The 13,710-nt window shown below is 43.3% G+C and overlaps 1 long non-coding RNA gene across 1 annotated transcript; it reads right to left on the bottom strand.

Annotated features, from left to right (window-relative positions):
- Positions 1-288: 288 nt before the first annotated feature.
- LOC131899860 (uncharacterized) lies at positions 289-2,071 on the bottom strand. The gene is made up of 3 exons (XR_009376136.1): positions 1,727-2,071; positions 1,004-1,093; positions 289-852 (listed from the first exon to the last, which is right to left on the bottom strand). It is a non-coding gene; the product is annotated as an uncharacterized LOC131899860 (long non-coding RNA).
- Between the last annotated feature and the right edge of the window lie 11,639 nt (positions 2,072-13,710).

Genomic DNA, 13,710 nt, shown 5'->3' on the forward strand with positions numbered 1-13,710 from the left:
AGTCTAGATGGGCAAACTCTGCTACAGGTCTGGCTACTGCATGGACCACACCCCAGCTCTACTCAAAGCCCTATAATCTCAAAAGCTTCAGCCTTGTCTCCAGTCCCTGCCAACCACTGACCATAAGCCAAACTCTTGCTAATTTCCCCTCAACAGAGGGACACATACCAGGGCCAGAAATGCTGCAGGCTGTAAGCCAGGCCTCTGCTGGCTCACAGTCTGGTGTGTGTGTGTGTGTGTGTGTGTGTGTGTGTGTGTGTGTGTGTGTGTATGTGTGTGTGTGTGTGTGCGCGCGCGCGCGTGTGTGCAAAGAGGAGCGAATGCAGGGAAAGAACCCCAAGTAGGATAGGGATGACTGCCCACAGCTACCCATCATTCCTTACAAATGAGAAGAAACAGCATAAAGCTGTTCTACTTCCTTCCACTTGCGACCCTCCATCTTCCCACCTGCTGCCTTCTCTAGATCTCTGCTGAGACCCTGGAGAAAAGGTGCTAATTCTTCTTCTAATCAATAGCAATACAAATCATGAACAACCAGCAATAAGATTGATCCTGAGCTTTGCTGACACTGCTCAGTGTCACCCTATGCACACATTTAATTATTTGCATGCCATCAATTTATTTAATCCCTGCATACATCCACAAAGAAAGGGTTACCAGTCTCCTTGACAAATGGGAAAACCAAGGTTCAACAAGTGACATGCCTCCACTAAAGTTGTGAGCTAGTAGTTAGGAGCCGTGTCCCTAGTAGAATCCATGTTCTCCATATACCAGGTTTTCCTGCACCTCCAGATACATGGACCTCGGGCTACTGTGTCATTGATCTGGAGGTCCCAAACACAATATGGGTATCTGAAACAGAAACAGAGAGCCATGTGATAGAAGCCAGGGCCCACATTGTGGGGACCACTATGTTGTTCCTGTCCCCTGTCTATTGTCATGAGGACATGTTCAAGCTCTCTCAGAGCCCACGGCCTGAATGTGCTCCCTACCCCCACCTTACCTTCCTCTATTCCTATAGCCGCTTCCTCCCACTAGCTGGGACACATCTTCCAGGGTGAGTGAGCAAAAGTATGTTACCTGTGGGTAGAGACTGGGAAAAGAATAAAGGAAGGAATGAGGGGTGGCCTGCACTAGGAGCAGCTTTCTCATCATATCTACCCACCTGCTTGCTGCCCAGGTTCTGTCTCTATCTCTCTTACACACACACACACACACACACACACACACATACACACACACGAGAGAGAGAGAGAGAGAGAGAGAGAGAGAGAGAGAGAGAGAGAGAGAGAGAGAGAGAGAGCTCACACATATTTCTGCAAGCCCAGGAACCTGGAGAAGGGTGAAGGAGGGAGGAAAGGAAGCTGCAGGCATTGTGAGAACAAGGCTCACTGGGCCCCCAGGTACCCTCTCCACAGCTAGCACACAGGGAATGGTCTTGTGTTGAATTGTGACCATAATGATAGAAACAGACCCTGGGAGGGGTTGGGAGTGGGGAAACAGGTGGTGGTTCCCTTTCTTACGGGACATTCGGGATTAAGGAAGATGGGGAAAGAGAGGCAGGCAGTCCTGGGGCTTGAGTGTTGTCATAGTCAGTGATGAAGCAGAGAGACTAACAGACAGGAAGCATGACAGTGATAGAGACTGAAATATGTGGGGAGACAGAAGAGAAGTCCCAGTTCCCCTCCTCCCCTGGCTCCTTCATGGAAAGATGCTGACTACTTACCTGGGTTCTCTTAGCAGGACTGTCTTGGAATTCAGGAAGGGGGCTCACTCGATCTCAACCAGGGTACATCACAGTCCAGGCCACATTGTGGGACCCTCAGTGATCTGGCAGCCAGTGACACTCCTGCTTCTGTTGCCGTGGATACAGCCTGGTTGGTCTAAATCGCTGGCAGCAGGGGAAGCAGGTGCCAGAGGGGTGCACTTGGTAGAGCTGGAGATGTTGGGGAACACCAGGTGGGCAGCACACAGCTTTGGGGTGCCCAAGTAGCGGGCAGGTGGGGGTCCTGGCAGGTGCTTCTCCCGCTACACACTCCCACCCCCATCTTCATGCTACCGCCAGTCTGGGAGGGGGCCAGCGCTGGCTTCCCTACTGGTCTGCCTGCCTGGCTGCCGGTCCCCCCCCACCCCCCACCCAGTCTGCCTGCTGGCCGCAGCCTTTTGTCCTCAGAAGACACGGTCCCAGCGGGGCCTCTGCCAAGCTTCTAGCAGATGCTCAGGGTCCTGGACTCCTCCCTGGGAGCACACGAGCCATGGCCTGGGAGGGCCCCAGGTTAGGGGCACACTCTCATCCAGGCTAACCCCACTCTCCGGGCCTGGCGAGGATGGAGAAGAGGTGCAGGTCCACAGCCAGAGGCAGCAGCAGAGGTGGTGTTGGGGAGGGGATGGACGCCAGAAAGAGGGGGAGGGGTGGAGGGAGAGAGAGGCTGGCCTGATAGCCGTGTCCCAGGTTTTAGATCCGGGTTGAGAAGGGTGGCTCAGAGCATCCAAGAGGGGTCCTGATGCGAGACGAAGGTATGGTGGACCTGCCGGAAGGACCTTCCTGGCCCGGGAATCACCCCGCTTCACACAAATCCAGGTTCCACGATGCCGGGAACACCTAGCTTGGATAGGGTCTCAGTGAGGAGTCGTGGCCCCTTAGCTGGACCCTGTGTAGCCTGTTGGTCCTCCCCTCTCCTCGATTTGCACAGTCCCTGCCCGAGGGGCGGGTGGAGGAGGGAGGGAAGCAGGGAGAGCAAGGGAGGGAAGAAGGGAGGCTGAGCAGCCGGGAGACTCCCAGCCACCAGCAAGGTCCTCCCTGGGGCGGGGCGGCTGGGGTTGGGGGAGGGGGCTGGCGAGACCGGGAGAACTTGGCTGGCTGGCTGACTGAATGGGGATGCTTGGTGTGGTGGCTGTTCTTGCCAGGACAATAGCTGGCTGACAAAGTCAGGCTCAGGCCTTTCTGACTTGAGAGAAGCCTGCGTGGAGGTGAGGAGAAGTAGCCGAGTAGCTTAGGCTACTCGTGTAGAGAGGGCAGGACTTGTAAAGGTCTGGGGTCTGGTTTTGGACAAAGATTTGGTGGAAATATCTCAGGCTTGGCATGGGAAGGCTTGGAAGACGGGGCAGATAACCTTATTTAGAATGGAGTTTTATGGGCAGGGTCTGGGAGCTGGTTTGGAGGGAGGTGGAGGAGGAGTTCAAGACACCAAGCTCAGAACAGTCCCTGTCAGGATATCTCCAGTGCTACTTCTACCTTTTCTGGGCCAGGAGGCAGGCATGATCCATACTTAAGGTTGTGTTCCGGGACAGCAATAAGCAAAAGACGAGAAGAATGCCTGGTGAACAGAAATGTGAAGACCAGGGAGTGCATTTCTGTTTTGAATTGGTTTATATTGGGACCAAATGATGCTGTAGTGGTTCCTCTAACTTATAGCATTCAACAATTCCAATTCTCTTGATATAAAAATTGTATTTTATTTGTTTTCTTCCTTCATTTGTTGGTTCATTCATTAAACACAGCTTTATGTCGGTACAGTGCTGGCCTCAGATGACTTGGGTGGATCAGACTTGCTGCCTGCACTTATGAAGCCCATGATCTGCTACCAACCTGTGGGCTTGGAAGTCATGCACCTGCAGCTGGATCCCTCTGGGACTTGTGAAATGTAGGTCCTAAGGCCTACTCCCTGGAAATATAAATCTGGTAGGTGGGAGAGGTGTGAAACATTTTTAGAAAACCTTTAGGTGGTTATTTTTATATCTCTAAAATTTGGGCACCGTGCTTTGGAAAGGGATAAAATCCTATGCACTGAACATAAATTCACAGTGGAAATTAGAAAATATTTTGGACTGACCTAGAATGAAAATCTTCACCTGAAATCTTGTGAAATGCCTCTAGGGCTGCGTGGAGGGAGACTTTTGTAGCTTTAAATTAATCTATTTTAAAAAGGATGAGCTGGATTTCTGTCTTAAGTTAGAAAAAGATAACAAATTAGCCTTAAAGGAGGAAAATGGTAGACTTGATAATGGAATAGAGAATAGAGCCACAGCAGAGATCAGCAGAGTTAATGGTTCTTTGAAGAATCCTTGAGACATCATAATTCAGAAAGTAAGAAAGTATCCGGAACAAAAGGAGCACTACACTATATAACATTAAATTATAAAGAGAGGCTATTGGAATTAGAATTTTATGCTTGCAAATTTGAAATTTTTGATACAGCGGAAAAATTCTTGGCAGATAAAATTTATTCAAAGTCACAGAAAATAGAGAATATCTGAACAATCATAACTATTAAGTAAGCTGAATTTGTAATTTTAAAAGGTTTATACAGAGAAATCTTTAGGAGACTAGGGAGATGGCCTCAGTGGATAAGAACACTTGCTCTGTAAGCATGAAGACCTGAGTTCAAATCCGTAGCAATCATGGAAAAGTGTGGCATGGCTGTGCCTGCCTGTAACCCTGCCATTGGCAGCCAGAGGCAAGGTAATCCATAGAACTTGCTGGCGAGCTTCCAGTTCAGTGAGAGACCCTTTCTCAAGGCATTTATGTGGAGAGCAATAGAGGGAAACATCTGAAGTTCTGCTCTGGCTTCTCTGTGCATATACACACGTGCACACTCTCCAGGCCCAGAGACTGTTCAATAGTAAGTTCCCCAAAATATTTAGAGAACTGCTCCCCTACTAACTTTCTAATTTTATGCGAATTCTTCAGGTGATTGGAGAATAATTATGATTCTCTAACAGGCGCAAAGGAAAAGTACCATAACCAACAAGTAAAAAGAACTCATAGCAGCCGGACAGTGGTGGCGCATGCCTTTCATCCCAGCACTTGGGAGGCAGAGGCAGGCAGATCTCTATGAGTTCAAGGCCAGCCTGGTCTACAGAGCGAGATCCAGGACAGGCACCAAAACTACACAGAGAAACCCTGTCTCGAAAAAACCAACACCCCCTCCCCCCCGCCAAAAAAGAACTCATAGCAAATTTCAGTTTCCTAAGAATTAAAAGAAGGTTATTAAAATACCACGGTTTCAGACTGCACACCTAGTGGGGAAATACTGAATGCTTCTTGTGCTGGTTAGCTTTTGTCAAGATACAAACTAGTCACCTGGAAAGAGAGAACTTCAATTAAGGAATTGCCTCTAGCACACTGGCCTGTGGGCATGTCTGTGGGGCATTTTCTTGATTAGTGATTGATCTGGGAGGGCTCAGACCGTTGTGGGAAGTGTCACCCGTGGGCAGGTAGTCCTGATTTGTATTAGAAAGCAAGTGGAGCAAGCCATGGAAAGCAGGGCTAGTAAGTGGCTGGTCTCTGCTTTACCTCCTGCTTCTATGTTCCTATCCTGACCTCCCTCAGTGATGGCCCTGGAAGTGGAAGACAGAATAAACCTCTCCCTCCTCAAGCTGTTTTTGGCCAGAGTATATTACAGCAGCAGGAAAGCAAAGGAGAACACTTCCTGAGATTGGGGACACGACTAGGCTGCCCACTACAATCAGTTTTCTTCAAATTGTACTGAAAGTCTTGGCCAGTGCAAGAACAATATAAAAAAGGCTCAAGATAAAAATTGCAGTACAGGGCATGGGATACCTCCCTATGAGATTTTGGTCAAGGAAGCTCACAAATAACACGGGCTATCGCTCTTGTCCTTGGCTCTCCACTGGAACTATCCAGTAAGGTTCTACCACACACTTTCATTGCAGGGCATAGAGAAATCAGTCTCACACTGAACAGGAAACGTCTTCCTCCTTTCTGGCTGGTTTTCATACTGCCAGAAGGTGCTCACTCGCCTGGTAGCTGAGGAAAAACCACTATCAATGGTCTTACCAAGTGCTGGACCTTGCATGCTACAATTATGATCTGCCAGGCAAGAAGTACCCATTGGTGCAATAGCGGTACAACTTTTACGGCGTAACTAAGCACTTTCTGATTGGACTTGAGGCCTTCTCCATAGCAGGGATTTTCATTCCAGGTACTGTAAATCTGGTCAAAATCCCCTGGCTGGGAAGGTCATAGACCCTAAGGTAGATCCTGCTATTGTTATTTTGCTAAATGGTCATGCTATCAAATTGCTTTCTAAATAAGATCATATTCTATTGCACATGTATATGGAAGTCTCAAAAATAAAGAAAAGTTTAAGATAAAGAAGAAATTATTTAGCCGGGCGGTGGTGGCGCACGCCTTTAATCCCAGCACTTGGGAGGCAGAGGCAGGCGGATCTCTGTGAGTTCGAGGCCAGCCTGGGCTACCAAGTGAGTCCCAGGAAAGGCGCAAAGCTACACAGAGAAACCTTGTCTCAAAAAAAAAAAAGAAGAAATTATTTACATTAAACACTATTTTATTTGTATTTCAGTTACACAAAGATAAAGCTCTGATAAAGAAAGAGAGAAAAGACATGAGAAAAGTAAGCATGCAAATATTTACAAGTATGACTGAATAGAATATTAAAATGTATTTAAAATGATTAGAATTAGAAAAATTATCAGGGTTATGAGACAGGATTAATACAAAAACTAGGCCTTCCTCCCCTCTAAATGCTCCCAGTAATGAGTTAAAAAGATGAAGAAGACATTATTAAAGTCGTTATTAAAAGTTCTTTGAGAACTTCACACATGAATACAATGAAATATAATATCTACCCTCTCTCCTTTTTCTCTCCTACTCTCCCAGCATACCACCTAATACCTCCCCCTCCTAACTTCATGCTATAGTAGTCTAAGTGAGAAGTGTTCCAAATAGGCTCAGTTATTTGAACATTTGTTCCCCCGGTTGGTGGCACTGTTTGCAGAGACTGAGATGGTGCAAGCTTGCTGGAAGAAGTATGCCACTGGAGGTGGGCTTTGTGGTTAAAAGTGTCGTGCCATTTCTAGGTCATTATCTCTGCTTCATGCTTATTATTCAAGATGTGAGCTCTCAGCTTCCTGTTTCTGCCACCATGTCTGCTACTTGCTGCCATACCTCTACCTCACCATTATGGACTCTTGTCCTTCTGGACCCGTAAGCCAAAAATAAATTTTTTTCATCCTTAAGTTGCCTTTGGTCATGGTGTTTTATCATAAAAATAGAAAAGTAGCACACACAACACACACAGACACACACAAACACACACGTATACACACACACTCACGCACACATTCCTTGACTAGAGGGGTATATGTGTGTGTGATAAAGATGTCCCATTTAGGGCTGAACACTCACTCAAGTCTTTTCTTCTCAGCACTCAGACCAGTTAGGCATCTCTGTACTGACTGTAGTCCACTGCAAAAGGAAGCTTCTCTCACCGAAGTGAGAGCACTATAGGTCTGTAGGTATTTATAAATAAATGAAAATATTTAGAACACAAATTGACAGCATGGTGATTGGCAAAATAGTAATAGAAGATTCTATCATTGGATCCAACACTGCTCCAACCATTGGCTTAATTTTTTTTATTAGTTCTTTGAGAGTTTCATACAACATGTTTTTATTATATTCACCCTGCCTCAATTTTTCCGGGATCCACCACCTCTTCCCTATCCACCCAACTTTGTACCCTTTAAAAAAAACACTCCTCAAGACCAATCTATGCTGCCCAATGAATTATTCTTGGAGTGTGTAGTCAACTAGAGTGTAGTTGACTAACTAGGGGTAATACACTTAGAGAAAACTGTTTCCCCCTCTTCCAGAAGCTAATAGTAAGAGGTTCTCCCTTAGGGCCTATGACCTGTCTAGTCACAGGTTGTTGGCCTGATAATGGTGCTATGTATGGGTTTCATCTTGTGGAGTGGGGCTTACATCCAATCAGAAATTGGTTGGTTACTCCCATGATGTTGATGTCATTATTGCACTAACGGGCATGTCTTTTCAGGCCAGTTATTATTGTAGCTGACAGGATTCACAGCTGAGTGTGATCGAGAATTACTTTTCTACTCTGGTAGTACGCATAGGCTCTTCAATCATCGTGAAAGCTAGCCAACAGGGATGAAGCTTTCAGGTTAGTAACATCTTACTTTATGTTCAATGACTCAAGTATGTGGTATCTTTAGCAACAGGATCTTACTGTCAAGTTCTGGGGTGTAACCAAGAGCAATGGCAATGGCCTGTATTGTTTTGGGGGGTGGTCTATGGGACCTCACTGGCTAACAACTCTGAATCAGTTCTTATCACAACATTTTTCTCTTTTTTAGTTTGTGTGTATGTGTTTATTTTTTAAACTTTTGTTTAAAAATTATTTTCGTACAATATATTTTGATCATATTATCTCCCATTCCCCAGCTCCTCCCATATTGTCCCCACATCCTTAACCACACAACTTCATGTGCTCTCTCTCTCTCTCTCAAAAAAAGAAAAACAACCCAGGAAAAGCAAAAAACAAAAAATCAAAACAGACAAAGAAGAAAATCAACAAGAGAAAATCCAAACCAAATCAGTACAAAATCCCAAACAAAATATGCACAAAAAACCATGGAGTCCATTTTGTGTTGGCCAACTATTCCTGAGCATGGGGCCTGCCCTGGAGTGTGGTTGATACTCCCAGTAACACTCAATTGAAGAAAGCTGATTTTCCCCTTCCCAACAGGTATTGACTACAAATTGTTTCTTAGTTAGGGGTGGGATTTTATATCCACTTCCCCTTCTCAGTGCTGAAATTTTGTCTGGTTTGAACTTGTGTGGGTCTTGTGCGTGCTGTCACAGTCTCTGTGAGTTCATATGTGGGTCAATTCTGTTGTGGCTGTTTCTTAGGAGTCATCTACCATCCCTAGCTCTTGTAATCTTTCCTCCTTTTCTTTCCCGTAGATCACTGATCCTTAAGAGGAGGGGTTTAATAAAGACATCCCTTTTAGGGCTAAGTGCTCCAAAGCCTCTCTCTATACATTGTCCTATAGTAGATCTCTTTGTTAATTACTATCTATGGCATGAAGAAGCTTTTCTGATGAGGACTGAGTGATACTGTGCCCTATGACTATAGCAACATGTCATTAAGATTGCTATGTTCATTTAGCAGAATGATAGCAGTAGGTTTCCCTAGGCCCATGACCTAGCTAGTCTCAGTTTATTGACCACTTTAGCAGTGTCAGATTTAGGTTCCATCACATGGAATGGGACTTAAATTCAATTTAAAAAAGTGGTTGATTACTCCTATAACTTTTATGCCACTCTTGCACCAGTGTATCTTGGAGGCACGTCTCTGTTTTAGGTCAGAGGGTTTTTAGCTGGGTGAAATTGATGATTATTTTTCTCCTCCAGTAGCATGCAAAGTACCTTGCAACACTGTGAATGCCAATAAGTAGGGGTGAAGCTTCTTGTTAGGCACCAACTTGATTTCTCCATGTTAGATGACATAAATAAGTGTTGTCTTCAGCAATAAGGACTTCCCATCAGATTATGGAGAGTAACCAATAATCTTGACAATAGCCTATTATAGTTGGGAGGGTCTATGAAACTCATTTGGCCAATCGCTCAACAAGATGTAACCAATTCCTGACAATGGAGGTTTTACTTGGTGGCATAAGACGTCTAGTTGGGGTATTCTCTCCATGGTGACTCCATTTAAATTCTTTCCACATTTGTATATATTTTAGGAAGCTTCGTCAGGAGTAGGCTTCCATATGGTTTTTCAAGTAGCCATTAGTGTTAGTTGTCAATCCCCATATTCCTTCCTTTACCCTGTGCTCCATTCTCCTCTCCATTTAATCCTCCTATTCTAGTTTCCCTTTGTCTCTTTTATAACACTATATTACTCTATTTCATTTTTCTTGAAAAACCTCCCCTCCCCATGGTCACTTACTAGGTACCTAACCTCTGTGGTTATTTGGATGGAAACACACATATAGAAAACCTAAAAGCTAGCATCATCTTGCAAGAGAAAAGTTGCCATATTGGTTTTGTTTTTTTTCCCCCCGGTCTGGAGTACCTTAGTCAGAATGATTTTTTCCTAGCTCCATCCATTAACCTTCAAATTTCATAATTTCATTTTTCTTAACAAATGAATAGTATTCTGTTGCGTAAATGTACCACATTTTATTATCCATTCATCAGTTGATGGGCATCTAGGTTGTTTCCAATTTCTGGCTATTATGAATAGTGTGGCAATGAACATGCATGAGCAATTATCTCTGTAGTAGGATGTAGAGTCCTTTGGGTATGTGCCCAAGAGTGTTAGAGCTGAGCTTGTGGTAGATTGATTTTCAGCTTTTTGAGAAACCTCCACACTCATTTCCATAGTGGCCATACTAGTTTGCACTCTCACCAATAATGGGTAAATGCTTCCTTTCCCCTGCATTCAAACTAGTGTGTGCTGCCATTTGTTTTATCGATCTTGGCCATTCTGACTTGGGTAAGATAAAATCTCAAAGCCATTTTAATTTGCATTTCCCTGATGGCAAAGGATGTTGAACATTTCTTTAAGTGTTTCTCAGCCATTTGAGTCTCATCTTTGGAGAACTCCGTGTTTAATTCTACATCCCATTTTTAAATTGGGCTATTTGTTTTCTTGATGTTCAGGACTTTTTTCCTCCTTTGTTTACTCTAGATATTAACCTTATACCAGATGTATAATTGGTAAAACTCTTTTCCCATTCTGTAGGCTGCCACATTGGTGGAATGATAGTGTCCTTTGCTGTACAGAAGCTTTTTTTAGCTTCATTAAGCTCCATTTGTTAATTGTTGGGCTTAATGCCTGTGCTATCAATGTCCTGTTCAGAAATTCCTTTCCCATGCCATTGAGTTCAAGCTTATTCGCTGCTCTCTTTTCTATCAGTTTCAGAGTATCTGATCTTATGTTGAGGTCCTTGACCCACTTGGAGTTGAGTTTTGTGCAGTGATAAGTATGGATTTATTTGCATTTTTCTATATGCAGCTGTCCAGTTGGACCAGTGCCATTTGTTGAAGATGCTGTCTTTTTCCCAGTGTGTATTTTTGGCTTCTTTGTAAAAATCAAGTGTCTATAGGTGTGTGAAATTATGTCTGAGTCTTCAATTCTGTTCCACTGATCAATGTGCCTGTTTTTTTTATTATCACATTATAATGCTGTTTTTATTACTATAGTTCTATAGTTTGAAATATGGGATGGTGATAACTCCAGCAGTTCTCTTATTATTCAGGATAATTTTATTTATCCTATTTTTGCTGTGTTTCTGTAAGAATTTGAAGATTTTTTTAAATTTATGTGAAGAGATGTGTTGAAATATTGATGAGGATGGCATTGAATCTAAAGATTGCTTTTGGTAGGATGGCCATCTTTACAATATTAATCCTATTGGTCCATGAGCATGGGAGATCTTCCATCTTCATGTGTCTTCTTCAATTTCTTTCTTCAGTGTCTTAAAATTTTTATTATATAAGTCTTTCATTGCTTGATTAGAGTTATCTCAAGTTATATTATTTTTGACACTCTTGTGAAAAGCACCATTTTTCTGATTTCTTTCTCATTTTGTGTTTAATTTTTATATAGGAGGACTACTGATTTTTATGTGTTAATTTTGTACCCTGCTACTTTTCTGAAAGCATTCATCAGTTGTAGAAGTTTCCTGGTAGAGTCTTTTGGATCCTTTATGTGTAAAATCATATCTTCTGCAAATAAAGATACTTTGACTTCTTCCTTTCCAATTTGTATCTCTTGATTTCTTTCAGCTGCCCAATTGCTCTAGCTAAGACTTCAAGGAATATATCCAACAGGTATAGAGAGAGTGGACATCCTTGTTTTGTTTATGATTTTAGCAGAATTGCCTTGAGTTCTTCATTTAGGATGCTGTTGGTTATGGGCTTGCTGTAAACTCCCTTTATTATGTTAAGGTATGTCTCTTGTATCCTCAAGTCTCTCTAAGGCTTTTATCATGAAGGGATGTTGGATATTGTCAAAGATCTTTTCTCCATCCAATAAGAAGATCACGTGGTTTTTGTCTTTTAGTCTGTTTATGTAGTAAGTTATGTTTATTGATTTATGCATGTTGAATTATCTTTGCATCTTTGGGATGAAGCCAACTTGATGGTGGTGGATAATCTTTTTTCCCCCTTTATTGAAAATAGATTTTTTTCTCACATAATATAACCTGATTAAGGTTTCCCCTCCCTCTACTTCTCCCAGTTCCTCCCCACCTCTGCTCCCATCTGGATCCACTCCCTTTTTGTCTCTAACTAGAAAAAAACCAGGCTTCTAAGGGATAATAATAAAATAAAATAAGATAAGATGAAAGAAAAACTAATGCATCGGAATTGGACAAAATAGAAAAACAGAAGGAAAAGAGTCCTGGAGAAGGTACAAGATTCAGGGACACACTTGTTTCCACACTCAGGAGTCCCATTAAAACACTAAACTGGAGGCCACAATATGTATGCTAAGGACCTGGTGTGGACTCATGCAAGCCCTGTGCAGTCTACCTCAGTCTCTGAGTTCACATGAGCTTTGCTCATGTTGATTTAGAGGGCCTCATTTTCTTTGTGTCTTCCATTCCCTCTAGCTCTTCCGGTCTTTCTGTCACCCCTTCTGCAAGGTTCACTGAGCCCTGAGGGGAGGGATTTGATGGAGACATCCCATTTAGAGCTGAGCGTTCCAAGGTCTCCCACTCTCTGCATAATATCTGCCTGTGGTTCTTGTATTTGTTCCCATCTGCTGCAGGAGGAAGCTTCTCTGATGATGGCTGAGCAAGGCATTGGTCTGAGTATAGCAGAATATCATTAGGAGTCATTTATTGTTACTTTCATTTAGTAGAACTATAGTATTTGGTTTTGCCTCAGGTTCCTGGGCTATCTAGTCTGAGGTTCTTGGTCACACAAGCTGTGTTGGGTATGGGTTCCATCTCGTGGAGTGGGCTGTGGGGCATTTACCCAACCACCCCCACAGTTCCCCAGAGTTTTCTTGAGTGCGAGCAGCAGGAAATATTAGATAGAAGGATTTATTGCGGAGAATATCGCGGAGATAAACAGATAGAAAATAAAGGATAGCCTCGAGAGGGCCTGGAACCTATTCCAACGGGCCCCGACTGTCTCTGCCCCAGGGTTTTTATAGAGACGCCAAGGGGTGGAGCAAAAGACCTCCTCCCCCAGCACAGCCAAGTGCAGACCATCCCAGACACCTGCACTCAGGCCCGTGGTCTAATCATCCTCTATGAGGACCTGCTGGGAAAAGCCACGAGGAACCCGAGAACGGGCTCCCACAGGTCCCCCTTTCTTAATATATAAAAAAATAACTATAATGGCTTACAGCAATCTCCATAGCTGTTACACCTCCCAGTATGGGAGTAGAGGATGATATAGATGGCATTTCTCTTTTGAATTAGGTTCAAGGTGACTACAGCAGCCTTAGCTGCCTCAAGCCCTTTCTAAGCCAAAAACTCTTAAGGCAACTACAAACTTAAAGAATCCCTTAGCTTCATCATTACCATTAACAGGTTAACATAAATATTGCTATACATAGTCACAATTCTCTCAATCTTATAACACAAAGCAAACTCTTAACAGAACCATTTGAATTAGCATATATGGTGCTAAACATAGTTAACAATTTTCTCCGCCTTACAACTTTAACTCAATCATTTGAATTTTCTTGCTAACAGAACATAGGAAAAACTTCGATGTATTCCCATCAAACTTAAATATTTCCTTAACTCCACAAAACCAGGGTGCATTAATATCAATAGGTTTCTGCAAACATAATTCAATCTCATAACTCCTCCTTTTCTTTATAATTTTTTAAACAAAATCTCAAACCTAGTTAGAGGAACCCAAACATATATAATTCCTACAAACCCATATTGAAA

Source organism: Peromyscus eremicus, chromosome X (assembly GCF_949786415.1).
Source record: "Peromyscus eremicus chromosome X, PerEre_H2_v1, whole genome shotgun sequence".
Classification (NCBI taxonomy): Eukaryota; Metazoa; Chordata; class Mammalia; order Rodentia; family Cricetidae; genus Peromyscus; species Peromyscus eremicus.